This window comes from Rissa tridactyla, chromosome 1 (genome assembly GCF_028500815.1).
Source record: "Rissa tridactyla isolate bRisTri1 chromosome 1, bRisTri1.patW.cur.20221130, whole genome shotgun sequence".
In the NCBI taxonomy this organism is placed as follows: Eukaryota; Metazoa; Chordata; class Aves; order Charadriiformes; family Laridae; genus Rissa; species Rissa tridactyla.
The window spans coordinates 178344447-178362358 of record NC_071466.1 but is presented as its reverse complement, the minus strand read 5'-3'; positions in this window follow the sequence as shown (position 1 = coordinate 178362358).

Here is a 17912-nt window from a genome sequence, read left to right as displayed (position 1 = left end):
TTTCTGTGTCAGCCTTAATCTCTCTGCAAGATGAAAATTCATCAGTGTTATTAATCATAAACAAAAGATTAATAATTTGACTATTTGCTACTGAATAGCAATATAGGTATACACAGATACCAAACCTCAGCCTGGCTACTAAGGCTCCTCTTGAAAGTAATTTTTTTAAAAATCTTGAAAATTTTTTATTTCCTTAAGGGTTTTCTTCTTGCAAAATCACAGAAATAAATACAAAATATTTATTTAAATAAGAACATTTCTCAGCTACAGAGGTAACTAAATCACTACACTTTCCCATTAGTATTTAAGCAATGTATCAAGACTTAATAGGCTCAGTGTATTTAGAGTTCAAATTTATGTATAGATTAAATGCTTCTTTTAGCTATTGATCATTCCCCATTACCTGGGAACCCTCTGCAAGTGTGGGAAAAGTAGATCTTTTACACCCTGATGAAAAATCACATTTTTAGGGTGTAGACCACACTATAAACAGCTTCAAAATCAGAGGCATATTTTGCATCCCCCAGGCTTTCTGCATTTAGTGCATTTGGCAATCACGCCACAGTATTTTCATTTAACGGCGAGAGCCATATGACAAACATGGTAGCATGGATTTATTAAAACTAGCTTTAAACTCACTAGCTCTGGTCTAGGGGCCCCATGTGCCTCCCTTCTTGGTCAGGTTGTGGTGTCTAGTTTGAGCACCCTGTGGCCACTGATGGGTGCCTGTCCGTACCCAGGCCAGGAAGGGCAAAGCTAGCTTTGGTAACACACAGTTATCTCCAGTTTGTGACCAGTTAAGATTCTTCCTCTCTTTTCTATCATGTTATTTTTGCCTGCTTTTGCCAGCAGTTTTGCCACATCAGTACTTATGACTAGTGTCTGATCATTTTCTTCATGCCGTTTTCTTTCAGAAGTCTGAGCTTCATTCTGGCCTGGATCAGAAACTGGTGTTCTCTTAGCCAGCATCTAAGCATATTACAATCAATAAACACACTTTTGCTGAAGAAAAGTGTTTGTGATGGAACCAGGACAATTTTAGCAAAAGGACAGACAATACTAGATGGAGAGCAGCTGGATGCATCATTCCCAGGAGTTCCTGGGAAGTGACCAGAAATTACAAATATTTACTCTAAGTTTTGAGTTTTCATTGAAACGTTGCAGTAGTGGTACTGGCGAGCCATGAAACAAGAAAGCACTCGTGTTCAAGTATCACATACTCTGTAATAGCCAATGTTGTCTGCATTAAAGTCCAACATTTCTAGACTTCACCCTTGCAGACTTCTTTGAGGTTCAACACAGGAAAAGAGGAGGTCTTGCGGCTTCAGTGCTTGCCTTTTGTTACTCTGAAAAAAAAGGGATAAATAATCTTTCAGTTTCATTTCTCTCATTTTTTGCCACTTCACCGCCACGCCAGACTTCCTCCTTCTTCCACTTTCCCCTCTCCCAAACCTCTTTCAACTGCTTTTTTCATGGAACTGCCACAGGTCACTCCTTAACAGAAAGTCTGAATACTGTTCCCTGTGAATAGGCCACCAGAATAGACAAAGGACCTAGGCAAGAGCTCCCTAAGCATGGCATTGCCAGGCTGTATTACGTCTCTGCAGCCCTGCAGGAGAATCACAGAATGGTACGGATCACATTCCCCTTCTGGATTTTTTGCTGTTTTTTTGTTTTGTTTTGTTTTTGTTTTTTTAAAAAGAAGATGACAAACAGGGGTTTTTTTTCCTTCACTAAGTCAAGTTTAAAAGCAGGACTTGATTGGCAAGGAGGAAAATGAAATGCACTAGAATATATATAATCAAGATACAGAAACTATTTCACTACATCGGTTCATGTTTAGCCTTCTTAGGCTTTTCTTTTTCACATCATTCATCTATATCATTATTTCCCATAATTAATTTGTACTGAAGCACTGATTTTGCTTTGCTTGTGCACATGGTAACTCCGGTACTGCCTAGAACTGGGAAAGAAACATCCTTCTAAAGAACAGTTAGAGTCAAACTCCAGCTGTTCAGCCTTGCTTAGGACTGCCTCAGCAACATCTCCCCAAACTGCAGTATCAGCAGCAGGGTATACATTCTGCTATTTGTTAATTGTTTCTGTGAAGAAAATCACTAATCCTCATTGCAGGAATTTCAGAGCGAAGCCATCTAACAGGAAAAGCATTGGGAACCTACCAAATGGGCCTGATTTGTGCGGTAAACTATATTCACTAACAATTTTAACACAAGGAGTTTGCTTTTTATGTGGGTGCTCTGCCTTAGTTTGGCTTCCATTCTTTCCTATACAGCTTTTATATGAATTAAGTCTGGATATGAAAAGCAAGCTTTGCCATTTCACGGATTGGTTTTTATGACACACTTGCATCACTGACTCTGCTACAATTACTGCAGCTGTATGCAGTTTCACCACCAACAACTTTTTTTTTTTTTGCACAACTGGCATTACTTCCTTATTATTCTAATGAATACAGTACATACAATCATATATACCAGAAACTTAGAAATGGATATTAGCTTCTCCAAGTTTTTCCACATAGTCTGTTTAATGTTATTAAACCATGAGGAGTCAGTTTATTCTCTGGTGTAAACTTGCATTTTTTAGGGTGTAAAGGCTGTAAGAAAACATTCATAGTCCATAATTATCTCTATCAACATTTTTAAAAACTTTTTTAAATGGTCCGGAACATCACAGGCACTCTATCAAAAATTCCTTTATCTAAGTCCAGTATCGCATCAAATAAAGAGAAAAGTAGATGATGTGTCTCATAGACAGTATTTCACACATTAGTAATTATTTAGTTTTCAATTTACATAACATTTTGTTTCTATGAAATCATTCAAAAGGAGAAGCAAGTAAGTTTCCAATATTAACAGATGCAAATCTTTAAATCAAAGCACCCAGCATTACACCCTATGAAAAATCCGGCCATTTTTTGTACCCAAAAGTTAGAATGACAATGATTATGAATCAGAGCTGCCTGCCTGTGATGTTTGGAGACTGCCACATGATAATGAAAGATGTCAGACAAAGGTAACAGTTAAGGAAAAAAAAAAAAATAGAGCAGGAACTAACCCCAGGAGAAAGCTCAAAGTATCATGTAAAGCAGCACGCCGTAAAAATTACCAAAGTCAGGAGAGCACTAGAAAGATCACAGAATCACAGAATCACAGAATCTTCATGGTTGGAAAGGACCTTTGAGATCATCGAGTCCAACCAAACAACCTACAATCTCTGTCACTAGAGCATGCCCTGAAGTGCCACATCTAGACATTTCTTAAATACCTCTAGGGATGGTGACTCAACCACCTCCCTGGGCAGGCTCTTCCAGTGCCTGACCACTCTTTCAGTAAAGTAATTCTTCCTAATATCTAATCTAAACCTCCCCTGCCGCAACTTCAGACCATTTCCTCTGGTCCTGTCATTGTTCACCTGGGAGAAGAGGCCAACACTCCCCTCTCTCCAACTTCCTTTCCGGTAGCTGTAGAGGGCGATGAGGTCTCCACTCAGCGTCCTCTTCTCCAAGTTAAGCATGCCCAGCTCCCTCAGCCTCTCCTCATATGACCTGGTCTCCAGACCCCTTACCAGCCTGGTAGCTCTCCTCTGGACACGCTCCAGTACACAACTATTGGATTAGGCAGGATTCCAGTGGGCCAGAACATAGTGTCCGTTGCTGGGGTCATTGTAAAACTGGGATGATGTCGATATAACAAAACTGAGCCAACTTGGGGATAGAGTACACTAAGCAGTATATAGCCAGGCCTTTCCATTCCGTTTCCTACTTTGTACCTTCTCCAGAAATGCAATGACATTTGTATGTGACATAGAAGAATTCAGCATCCATTAGTCTGCCATCATAGACTCCCAGGTTGGCAGGATAGAGCAATGCCCCTTCTAGGGTCATATATTTTTCATTCCTTTTTTAATTATCATAAATGCTTTCATACATTTATGACATTGACAGAGAAAAACTGCAATCTCAATAAAAGTATTGAACCCTGAAAATTAGACTCAAATTTATGTGGCAATTTAGGAACATGATACCTCATTCCAACAGACGCACATTTCGGAAGCGTTGGCAAGCCATTACCTGATTAGGTTTCTCACAATTACAACACACTGCTGCACCATCTAGAAAGAGTTCAAAATGACTCAGTCTCCTCATTTTTATGATGCATCATAAAATATTTTTTTCTTTTGTTGCTGTGCCTCCGATATTCTTATAGCCTAATGTTTCTTAATTTGAACTTATTTTCCAGGTCGTCAATTCAGTTGTCCAATGCTACTGTCCTAAGAATTTACAACCAGATGATTGTTTTTCAAGTACTGTTTTTCTCTTCTTTTAGTCTTGCCTCATATTTCTGCATTCTGAAACCAATATTTCTATTGTGGTTGAATAAACTGTATCACTCAATGTAATCCTGTCACACTGAGCAAGCCCAGTTTTAATTGATAAATGCTCAGATATTTTACATAATGGAAAAAAATGAAATCAAATCGAATCAGATCGAATCAAATTGAATGAGAGGGCCACCAACTTCAGAAGGGATTGAGCTCTGGAGTATTTCTCTGCCCAGAAACTAATCCTTACTGCATAGTTTCATACCAGGAATAACATAAAAAGTTTAAAGTCCAAAACGAGTAAGTCGGAGCCTTGGCTTTTACTCTCAGCTCTTACCATAACAAACTCCATCACTACCCCAATTCTATGTCCCTCAAAGCCTTGAAGTCAGAACAGGGTGCAGAGGGGTCCCTCCAGGGACACTGGTGCAGTCACTGCTCACAGGACAGAGGAGCTGTTGTTTTGCAGTCTGTCATCTTCTGGGACATGCACAGGTGAGGGATGCTGCCTTCTCAGCAGTACCCAAAGGGCTTTTCCAGAAGTACCCATAAGACTTCCAAGCTGCTTGTATCAGTGTACTGGTTTTGGCTGGGATAGAGTTGATTTTCTTCATGGTAGCTTGTTTGGGGTTATGTTTTGGATTTGTGACCACAACAATGTTGGTAACACACACAGGTTTTAGCTGTTGCTGAGCAGTGCTTACACAGCGTCAAGGCCTTTTCTGTTTCTCGTGCCGCCCCACCAGTGAGCAGGCTGCGAGAGCACAAGAAGTTGGGAGGGAACTCAGTCAGGACAGCTGACCCCAGCTGACCAGAGAGATATCCCATATTGTATGACATTGTGCTCAGCAATAAAACCTGAGGAAAGAAAGAGGAAGGGGGGACATTCGGAGTTATGGCATTTGTCTTCCCAAGTAACCATTATGCGGGATGGAGCCCTGCTTTCTATAAATGGCTGAACACCTGCTTGCCGGTGGGAAGCAGTGAATGAATTCCTTATTTTTCTTTGCTTGGGTGCACAGCTTTTGCTTTACCTATTAAACCATCTTTATCTCAACCCACGCAATTTCTCAGTTTTACTCTTGTGATTCTCCTCCCCATCCCACTGAAGGGCAACAGGATATGTGGGGCTTTGCTGTGTGCCAGGGTTGAACCACAATAATCAGGGGCAAAAAAGATTCACATTTAAATTTCTTTTAGGGGGAAGAAAAAAAAAAAAAACCAAAACCCAAGTTCACAAACTTTTAGCCTCAATGTGACAAATTCAAATGTTAGGACACAGAAAGAAACAGAAAAAATACTGTGGAGAATCTAAAGGATCACTGTAGGTGAGGAGAAAGATTCTGAAATTTAGAAAATAATTCTTTCTAAAGAGAAACACTCTTCCAAGTATAAAGGAGAAGAAGATCTAATTCTGTAAGTTCGTCATTTCATCCATGACAGGTATAAGTGGAGACTAGACAGAGGAGATGGTCCTCTGCTGGATTTCTTGCAACTAAATTTTTTAAAAAGTACATTACAAACCTTGCTGCTATCAGCAAGTAAGTAGTATCCAAGTGACTACGAGATACCCCTACATGTATGATCCTTAAATCTGTATGCAACCCCTCGGTCATCTGAGAACACCAAACTGTGCAAAAATGCTGTGCTACAGAGAGATGGTAAATACCAACATACACAGGTGCTGCTTTACTCTGGCCAAAGCTCTGGAGCCAGAATTTTGATTTCAAAGTTGGAAAAAAAAATTGCAGTTAAAATGTTATTTTCTGGGCGTTTTCAGACTGGGCCTTGTCTTCTTCTCCTTGCCCTTGAACCCATCGATCTCTTTCAACAGCCACGTCTGTTTTAAGTAGCTCCCTCTTCAGCCACCGCTGCTGGGAGTCTGTGCCTTTATGGACACAGTGGCACCAAACTAACGTTTTTTCTCCAGTGGCAGGGAAGGGGAATAAGGAAGTAAAGGTAAGGGGAAGAACCTGGAGCAAGCACTTGATGGTTCAAGCCTGTGGGTGCCGGGAAGGCTGCCTGACATGTAAAGCACCAGCAGCAAAGCTCCCAGACAACCCTGGAGCAACAATGAGGAAGGAGCTGGGCAGACAGCTTTTAACAGACGGTTCTGCTGAAGCAGATTGAGCTTCACAGACTTGATATCTCACATAGATGTAACATGAAAATTAATCCAAAGGCATACAAGAAATTAATGAAGTTGGAGGAGAAAAGGCTCTTATTTCTATGTGGTGGCGAGGTAATGATATGTTGTCTTCTGGGTAGCTAGGATGAGACAGATTGAGAACTACAGCAATGAAACTGAAATGCAGTTGGATCATAAATAAGAGTTTTGGCAGAGGAATCACTGAGAATTCTGGTAGTCTTTTGGGTACAATTGCTGATAGATTTACAAGCAGAAGTGAAATGAAGATTATGAAATCAAAGTTGTGTCAGATGTCAGATGTCAGCTAGACATGAACTGAGGATAATGGCGCTGTGTCTATGCTCTCAAATAAAATTATATACTCCCAGAATATATAAGAATTGAGTTATAGTGACCTTTCTATGTGACATTATCTCATCTACTGTAGTCTCATTTCCAGAAAGTAATAGTTCTATTTTCTTTAGTCTTCTGTAATCAGTTATAAAGTGCTGGACTACAAATTGGATAGACTGCTACGTGATCAAGATTTCTTTGGCATAGTTTTTCTTCCTAGTGTTTCTGAATGCCTTATTAATAGCTTTTAGCTCGTTTACATTTAAATTTAAGTCATATTAAAATTCATGTATTCCATTGATATACTAATCTGTTTCTCAGTTTATGTCAATTTGGGAACTTGCTACATCCCTGAATACTTTGCGCTCAAATTAAAACAGTTTAAACACGACAATATTTTATGACATGTTTAACAAATTAATTGCAGAAGTTTAGTAATTTCATCGTGAACTGCTGAATTAATTTATCAATACAATTTTGCTAGTACTATTATTTATATTCCACATTTTTTATAAATATACACAGAAAAGATAGTGGGAAATTAAAAACAAAGACCTGGAGTCAAGCTTCATTTACTGCAGCACGTTCAGGCGGTCTGTGTTTCGCCAGTATGATGTGGATGGAATAAGCTCAGTTAGGACAGTCCGGTTTCATCCCCTGGTTGGGTGCTGCTCGGTTGTGAGCAGAGTCAGGCGCGGCACCCCACGTGCTTTCAAATTCCCTGGGTTCGGGAGGGGATTGCTCTCACCTCCTGGCTCTGGGGATGAGCACAGACATTCACAGGTGATGGAGCTACTACAGTGGCAGGTCTTGTGGTGCCAGGCTGCTGGATTTGGGGACTTCTAAGACTGGCCGTGTTTGCCCTCCAGTTGCTCTATGCTTTCTATGCTACAGAAAGGTGTGTTACTGGGGAATGTTGCAGAAAGGTAATCTGGCAGCCAAAGCTCCCTTTCTCAATTCACACCTTCAAAGTTAAGGTAGCTACTTTGAAACAAAGCAAAAAGCTTTGTCTTATGGGGAAAAAAAGGAAAAAAAAAAAGTCTCTTATTAAAAAAACCCCCGCATACGTATCTTTCACATCTCCACGCACAAGCATACAGAAACTGTTGTATCCCATTGTGCAAGTGGTTTAGTATCCACAGCTGCATCTGAGGAAAGTACAAGGGACCCTACCTTATCAGCCCAAACTGGAGAGGAGGTTTGCTTTCAGATTTGTTTCTAATCTTGATTTTTCTTATGTTAGAAAGGTTTGCTCATTCTGTTTAAAATATCCTATCCAACACCACTGATCTGGTAAAGCGGAAGGGGAGGTGTGGGTGTAAAGGCTTATTCCAGGAAGCCGGTCCGGTGGCTGCAAGACATTGTGCCCTGAGGGGTTTACCATTCCTTCAATCAGTTGCTTTTAAAGCCTGACAAATTCACAAACATTGTACAAGAAGGACTCGGCATACCCTCTGAGTAACTTTCTATTTTATTTTTAGTGCCCCTGAATCAAGTGACAGGTGGGAAGTGGGAAAGGAAGTTGTTACACTGGGGGAATATTTTAGAAATGTCAATAGGCTGTCAGTAATGCCCTAGAAACCAAAACTGTGCACTACTTGCATTCCGCACCCCTCCTCTGAGCCCTTCTATGTACCAATCATCATACACAAAATTCCCACTTACTTAGAAGAAAAAATTTGTGGCAAAAATCCTAAGGCCGCTGCAGGCAATAGGAAAAATGTGGGTTGCTTGGGGCCAGGAGGCGACCTCTGGTACTCGACCCACTTCACCTGCCCAGCAACTCCATAGGTAGAGAGCAGTGCAGAAGAAAACCAAGTAGTGCTTCAACAACTGCACAGTCATAACAAAGGGTTAATAAGTAATTAATAGTTACAGGTATGAACAATACTTGCTGTAGGCAGCTATAAGCCCACCACTTCAAGGTTATAAACTACACTGATAAGTAACCTAACAGCCTGCTGGGATTTTTAACAACTGATTAAAGATTTATTGAAAGAGTTATTCATAATTTATTAACTCTATATAAACTGTTATATGTACTTTTAGATTAAAAGTGTGATAGAATAAGCTTATGATAGAAAAACAATTTCAGCACTTACCTTAAAAAAACACTCTGTTTAAGTAATACCAGTAAAAACTAAAGCTTGTTTTGTTTCAAGGGAGGGAGATGAGGGGGAGAAACTGTTCTGTCTTGTTGAAGTAAAATGCAATATGACATTTACAAAATCCTCTTATTTTGAATAAAAGGATATTTTAAAACCAGTCTTTGAAATGGGAGGAACATTGACTATAAAGAAAGAGATTAAGCTTTTGAAGAGAGGTGGGTGGCTGACAGCTCTGGAAGGCCTGTCCGAAAGGGGTAGGATGGACGTGATTTGCTGTACGGTGCTGAGACAGCACTGCTTCATTTCTGCACTTCAAAAGCAAGTTCCTCACTTGGTCTTTGGTTTCACCCAGGAAAGAGATAATACAAGCAGCAGTGTCACTCATTGTTTCACAAAACAATGTATAAAAATATCTGTCAGTAAAATATCTTACTGTAAGATGTCTTTTCTTCTGTTGGCCGACTTACACAAGAGCTGGAAGAGAACAAATTGTTTTACCGCTCGTCAGCTCCTGACATTTATTGTAGTTGTATATGAAGAGTGATAACAAAAGGAGAGGAAAAACTTTACGTACCAGGACAAGAGGAAGGTCAGATTAATATTATCTGCCATATGGTTCCTGCCCAAGAAAAGGAGAGAAGGAGCTGAGGGAAAAGGGGACAAACGCGATTTTTTGTGTCAGAAAGACAAGTCTGAAATAAATCTACTGGTATTGTTCAGCACAGAGACGAGTTGTGACACTGAAAAAATTACTTTCAGAAACAAATCTGGGGGTTTTGTTGTTGTGGGTTTTCTTGGAGCCAGGAGGTATCTTGTCTCTGTCGTGTAAAACATTATCTAGTAAATCAGCTGTTGATTTTTAAAAAGTATGTTCTTGAAAAGTGACTTTGCTCTACAATGTGATATGGCTGTATACTTTCAGTATTTATTGCAACCAACAAAATACATTCTTACGTTTAAAAAAGACAATTCAGCGGCGGTTGCAGAAAGGCCTGAACACCTGTAAGGTGAGCCCTCTCTCATAGGCCAGCCATGACTGTGCTGATGCATCCTCCACGGGCACAGCAGTTGCAGGACAAAGCCCACTGTGTGCAAATGTGCCTACCAGTGGAAACCTTTCCAAGCACCTGCCCCCATCAAAGGTGCACTCCCCCAGGCCGTGCAGTTCTGCAGCCCCTTTACTGCTCTGCAGCCCCAAACCCGCCTGTGGTTGCTACTGGCACTGCTGGCCACAGAGCAGGAAAGACACCAGAATATTATGCTGTGAATGCATGGTAATCTTCACAGTGACCACACAGAAGGCTGGCACCAGTCTTATGCGGGATAAAAAAATGTGTGATACCCAGCTGGTGTGGCTAGGTGCAGAGGTGCCAGAGGAAGGAAGAGCAGAGGAAGGAAAGGCAGGAGGGCAGGAGCAGAGCAGAAGGTGACATAGCTGCAAACAGTCATCTTGCCTTGGCCGAGTAGGAGAAGCGATGAAAAATGGAGCTAGTTCCCAGGCACCTGAGCTCTCAGTATTGCCTTATTTCATTTAGATAAAAAGCTACTTCATAGTTAAGGAAGATAACTAACTCCAGAAGCACCTCTAACCTATCTTTTAATCTTTCTTAGCGTTAGATGTTTACAAGATCTAAGAAGGGTCTAATGCTCGTAAGAGTCCATGGTGACTAGCTTCAGTGCAGACAATTACCTTCCAGACTTTCACATCTGGGGTGCATATTGATCACACACAGAGCCATAACCCCTGCTATTTCTCAGTAAATAACATAAGTGGCAATCCCAGTGTGTCCCTTTGAATGCAGGGCCTCAGTGAGTCAAACCAATCAAACTTGTTTAAATCTGTCTCTGGTTTGTGCTTTCAAATATCCTCATATACTTCCACTGCTAAATGCAGCTGTTCAAACTGCAGTTTTACAAATACACGAGAATGCTTTGTCTCTCTGAAAAGCTGGGTAAAAAATAAGATAATGAAAAGTTGCTCCCATGATGAGCAGTTTAGATACATATTACCTGCTTTTTCCTCCATTCTTCTAGCTTCCTATTCTCAGTTTATGGACAGAATGAATAAATGTGATTTTTTTTTTAGATTGGTTAATGAAATGAAGTCGGAATATGCATGTAGTGTTTCTGTCATATAAACAGTCACCACTTTCCACGTCCTTTTAGTCTTATAGCTACAATGCAACCAATGCAGTTATTTTTAATCATGTTTATTATCCCACTCAGCTGTGACATGTAAGAACTCAGTTTCAAATGACATCTTACCACTATCCAAGTGTGTTAGTTTACCTTTAAATTTGCTAAAGAAAATTAATGTATTATTAGTACAAAATGGATCAGAGCATAACTCTGGTGCTCTGGAGCCGTAAGAGATTTGATTCTGCACCACTGAAGTCAATATGACTGCTGCTGTGTACTTAAATAAGAACAGGAGTGGGCCTCTGGTCATTTGGGGCTTTAGTAGAAAGAGAGATTAGAATAAGGTTAATTAAACACAAGATAAATCATTGAACCAAAATATAAAGAAAGGTAGACAAGAGAGAGCTTAGAGAAACACAAAGTGTGAGAACAGAATTGAATTAATACAAGTAAAAAAGGAGGAAAATCATGTTTTCTACCATTTTGAATTGAAAATACAGATGTATAATACTTATGTATTTATTACATACCTGAACTACCAATGGTTTTCTTTTGAAAATCTTTGGTCAGAAAGAAATGAAGCAGTGAGTATAAAAATCACAGGCATTCCCATTTCCCAGAATCAATGACAAATGTGAAGACATTGACACTGAGTGCTAAGGGGCAAGGTTCTCCTCCTCCTCAACTTTAGCTAGTTTATTTTCTTTCTTCTTCAACCTCCCACCCCCATCCCCCCACCCCGATACATGCCTGATAGTGTGATATCCTGAAATTTTGGGGAAGAGATACTGAGTGACGCCTAGTAAACCAGGCTCAAGTCCCATCTCTAATCAATGGTCCATTGCATGTACAAAGGGCAAGGTTGTTCCACTGTCCCCTGAACAGGACAGGACAAGAAACACCAGCATCAAAGTCTGCATTGGGCTGCAGTCAGGGCAGCCCTGTGTGATGTGGAAGAATAGAAAGCAAGAACCCAAAATCAAGTAATCTGTCACAGAAACACCGTGCCAAATTACCAATATCATGTCTGTTGTCCTTCCTGTCTTCGTCTCTCTCTGACTTAAAAAAAACACAGTAAGCCTAGACCTGGAGTAAATTTATGGTCACTCAGATTTTGCACTGAGTCATTTCAGAGATTTTTTTGGTGGGTTTTCATTTTTCAGTGAAAAAAACTTCCAATTGGAAAATTCCTGGCCAGTGGCAGCCTTAATAGGAAAAGCTCCTCCCTGGAACTTGTGAGTAAAGATTGGAATAATCAGGTAAGGGCAAAAGTTAAGCTTTTTGTTCAGTAGTTTCCCTGCAAACTGTTCGCATAAGAAAACACAAATGGGGAATCATGTCTTCACGTGACAATGTTCTGTTGCTCCGTATTCCTATGTCTGAGCAAACAAACATACATGTACACTCCTCCTACTGCCACACACACATATTTTTCTATCCATTAATCTAAAGAGAGGTATATATAGCAGCCTTTATGCCTCGTATCTAGCTACAGGAAAAAAATAAGGATTTTTTACAAAAGGGGACTTAGGACTCCTAACTGTATCAGGTTTCCTTCCTAGAGGCATCGAATCCATCTGCACATTTGTCACACTTTTCTGATCAGTTTTGCGCTCCACACTTTCCCATTGGTCTCCAGTTACCACTGGGGTGGAAGCCAGAGCTCTGCTATGCTTTTGCTCTTCTGGCCCCACTGGGCTGTCTTCAATTCGCAACCTGGAAAATAGGAGAGTCTCTATGAATATATTTTACAACCAACCATGATACAGAAGTATAGGACGTCTGTTTAGGTGGACTGAAGACAAAATAATAAAAAATAGGGTTGGAAAAGAGATAAAGAGATCATCTACACTGCAGAAAGTCCAGAGCAGTCTACATCTGGCTAGACCTTAGAAAGTCACCTGACTTGTTCTAGCCACCTTTCAAGGAGAAAAAACCACAACCCACCACCACAAACAATAAAAAAAAAACCAACACAATCACAAACTTCTCCAGACGGCATTTTACTATATTCTGCCTGCTATAATGCATTTCCTAATCCCTAATCATTTTGCAAATTAAGCCTATTGCTTCTTATTGTAGCTAAAGTGAATATGACAAGACAGTTTATCATCATAATCTTTGAAACTAACCTTCCATGTATTTAAAATCTGCTGCCATGACTTCTTTACTCTAAATCAGATAACTCAGCTACTTTAGATTTTCCTCGGAAACCATGTTATTTAGTTCTCTGATCATTCTTGTTCTTGTTGTTTTTCTCCAACTGGATCTTGTGCTGCAGAGTTCTTCCATTGCATCTTTATCAGATCCAAATAAGAGGATTATTCCACGTCTTAAAGTATAGATAATTGTCCATATCAGTGTGATATTCATAGGTTGGTTTTATTTTGCTTTGGTTTTGTTTTCTTTTTTTTTCTCAAAAGCATGATGCTTTAGATGTGTTAACTCTGTCATCCACTACACCTCCAAGCTCCTAGACAGATGCTCCCCATTCTGTATTCGTACAGGTGATTATTCCTACCTAGTATAAAATGTCACACTTATCTTTATTGAATTACATCCATTTTCCCAAGCCACTTGTCCAATTTGTCAAAATTAGTTTGAATTCTAATCCTGTCCTTCAAAGTGTTTGCACTCCCCAGCATGAAGTGATTCTCAAGTTTAAAGAGCTGTGTTCTCTACTCCACTATCCAAGCTCATTAATTAAAGTACTGAATAGTACCAGCCCAGAACAGGCAACTCACTATTTGCTTCAGTTTGGAAACGTACCATCGATTTTACCATTGAATTTTGCAATCTGTGGGTCCTCCACCGGATTTTTTCTAATTCATAAAGTTTGGTTTGTAGATGAGACTAAAGCAGGAACTCAGAGATAACAGCTGATTACAGCAAGGGGTTATTTATTTCTAAGAAAGGGTGTGAAAAACAAGGGAATGAGAAGAAGCTCCAAAGAAGCTAGACGATCTCTTCAAACCTTCATGCTTAATATCCTGCCAGTGTATCAAATTTTTGGTCCCATTTTTTATCTGTGGCTCTTCCTGACAGGGTATTTGTCCCAATGTGCTCGGGACGCACCAATCATCCCATGGGTGCTAGAATGATGTAATCATTACCAATAATATTGAAGTAATACTATGTGATAGATTCATTAATTTATTTTCTGCATGGCATCAATAGACTCTGATGCTTGGTAAATAGAGTCAGCCAAGTTCTTCATTTAGACAGTATTTTTTTTTTCATATTTTAATTCACAACAAGTTATTTGTACTGAGAAAGAAAGACAGAGAGATCTGTCATCTGGAAATTAAAAAAAAATTAAAGATCACCAACCCTGGAACTGAATTTCCTTGGTTGCCTTGTTTATGACCAATTCTATCATGAGCATGTCAGATAAAAATAACAGGATATTTCAGGTTTTTTGTCAGGAATCATTCCTTTAAAGTATTTTTGTTTTGAGTTTGTTTTCATTCCACATATATATTTCAAACAGAAAGTCATAAATAGCACTTCATATCATAGAAGCACTGTTATGTACAAATGGAGAAAACAAAATGAAACAGATGGATATACCAGGCATGAGATTCTGATCAGTATCTGTGTCTTACTCTATATTTCCTGCAGTAAATCAATCACCTTTGACAACAGTTAGGTAGGCCATTGAAAATGGTGGACATATAATTTTAAAAACGCATTCAGCTGATGCAGAAGCATGAAGCAGCGCAGACTAGTGACCAGCATAAATGCAAGGTTTTGTTACTGCTTCCTTCAGTCTCGCAGCCCCTTCACCCTCTGGTATTTGCAACAGTTGCTTTACGATATCCTGTTATAAATTAAGTTGAAGGCACTTCTCTGCAGAGAACTGTTTTTTTTTTTTTCCTTTGTTCCTACAGTAGTTAACATAATGTAATCAGAGCCTAAAATGGAGTCAGTTGGGAATCAGAACCAGTGAAATAACAATATCAATAATAATAATATTTTCAATAATTGTTAGAAGTTAAATATATGGCACTCTCATGGTTTAGGACTGGAGAAATTCTGTGCCAAAGGAAGCTTCGCATAAAGAATGACCCAAATTCAGTGATGAGTCAAACGTGGTTATACCGAATCCAGAAAGTCTAAAGGGCTTTGAGTTTGGCACATGGCTCAGTTTGCACCGGTTAATCCCACCACTTAATATAAATCTCCATCTATTTCTTCTACGCTGATGGTACTGAGTGCTAATTATGACTTCTCTTTCACAGAACCCTTATGTTTTGCAAAAGAACTTAGACTTCAGTTTGTAATTTTTTTATTATTATTTCTTCACTGCATCTCAGACTATTTCTGTGGACATAAGAAGCAGCTTGCTAAAAGAGCTGGATGAGTAGAAGACTGTAAAATATATCTCAGTCTGTAATACTTCTCCCGTTTATAGCAGCTGGATTGACAGAAAGATTCTCTGTTAAGCTTCGAATGAATTCACTAACAGTTATCATAGCTATTAACAAGGTGACTGGTTCCAGCTTTGCACAGAAATAGCTACTACAGCTTCTTCTTCCCAGAACAGTTTTCTCATCTCACGAGCGAAAGGGGTAAACAGTAGTTTTGAACACCTCTGTAACACACCCGGGGTACCTCTCTCTCTCTATCAAGTGAGACCAATTTTCAGGGCGGTGTGCTTCCAAACCTCATAAATATGGCCAGAAAGGATGCTTGTTTAATCACTAAATGGTAAAGGATATCATAAGTCTGCCGACATATTTTAACAGCTTTCCAGTTCACAGCTGGCTTTCTTGTCCTTCTTTATAGGGTATATCACCAATTGTGAGTATTGTTACAAGGAAACTGTCTAGCTAGGTGCTTCTTAGCCCTGGTATGCTTCCGGAAGATAAAAACCCAGATTAAAATGTTTGAGGGGGCGGATTCCCCCCCCAGAATTAATTCTTCTGTGACTGCTAAGGCAGCCAAAACGTGAATAATCCAGCAGTGTAATGTCCAAGACCAAAATGTACTATAACATTTTGTAAAGATTGAGGCATTTTGTGTTGATAGGTCCCCCATAGGACAGCTCTTTCTTTGCAGTATGTGACCTCCTCTATAAAATGTTGGTTTTGAAGAGCCATTGTGTAGCGTGCCTTTCAGTACACAAAGAGGGATGGCACAGGCCACAGGGGGCTGCAACCCACTCCTGTATTTTATAAAAGCAATCTCATTACTGTTATGTACTTCCCTACGTCGTGTTCCAATTCTGAAACAGTGAAAGCTATCCCTATTTTGCTCACCCTAGCAGCCTGAAATTTCAGAAGACGTTAAAAACTTCCTCAAGTTGAATGTTTTGTGAAAATTTAATTTTCCCATTTTCTTAGTGAAAGTGAAAATAAGAGCTTTTGAATAATTTCTAAGACATGCTGCTTATATTTGCCAAGTTTTAGTCTCTTTGGTGGATCAGTGTGCATATTGTTTTCTCTTATATGAAATGAGAAATATTATTGGCACTAGTTTATATCTGTCAGGGTTAAAAATACTATATTTATGTCTCATTATAATCCATTCACCAGCTTCCAGACCCTGGGTGCCCTGGGAATGTCAAAAATCCACATGATTTCTCTGAATGCTGGATTTTGCATTTGGATATCTGGAGTAGCTGAAAAAGTGCTAAACCACATCTGTTATAACAAGAAAACTCCCTGTTGACTGCATAGCTGCAGGGGTTAGCTCAGAAGAACACATTTTCCCCAAATGCATGGCATAAATTAAACTCAACAAATTACTTCTGTATCTGCTTTTCTATTTGTTTGGTTGTTGGGGTTTTTTTTTTGGTTTTTTCTTTTCCCACAGAGGAGAAGTGAAATGTACTCTTTGTTTAAAATACCAAGTTTTGGCTGAATCACAAACACCCATAACAGAGGATGAACCATTGCCAATGGGTCTTGCACATCTGAGGATCTGAACTCCTCATGAAACAGGAAAGATTAGAAGAAATGCTTAGACTGGACATTGATAACAGTGCCTCAATTACAGTTTATAGTTTATGATGTATTCATAATTTCTGCAAATTTTGATGCTCAGAAGAGAGTTTAGAGCTTAGAATTCAAGAGTGGTTTTTTTTTTTTTCTTCTTGGAAGCCAGGATTTTGTTTTGGGAATGTCTGATCTGTTTTCATTTGCTTGAGATGGCACACTATTTTAATACTGAACTCATTCAGATAACGACAAATAAAATAAAGGTCAATATCTTTGGCAATATTTAGGAAAATCATTTTCTGGCAAACTTCTTACTAATACCTGCATTTGATAGGACTATGGACTAAATTTACGTTCATAAATCCTATTGACTAGAGTAAGATTAGAATTCAGCAACCTCTATAAGAAATCAGAAATAATTACATTTGCAGTGGGGGAAAAAGGGAGTAATACATTGTAGAAACATAGCTAAGAATTTAGAAATGCATAAGCTTTTAGCAGTGGAGATGATGAAACATGGGACAAAGCTGTCCATGGGAAAGGACAGCTTCTCTCCTGAGTAGGGCAAGAATGGATGCAGTTGTAGAAACTCTCTGCAATGCAGCATAAATCCGAATTATCGAGCTCAGCACTGGGGTAACTGGATGAAATTCCAGGGTTAGCAACAGACCAAGTGTCTGACTAGATGACGAACTGGTGCTTTCCAGACTGAGAATATAAAAATTTAAGAAATCCACAAGCCGCATACTCTCATAGGAAATGAATGCCATTTACCCAGCATGGGCTCGTGTGTCTAGAAGTTATCCCCCCATGGGCAATGGCTAAAGGTTCCTATTTCATTTTGTTTACAGTCAAATGCATTGTGAGTTAAAAGCCCATTCAGAAATGTACTTCATT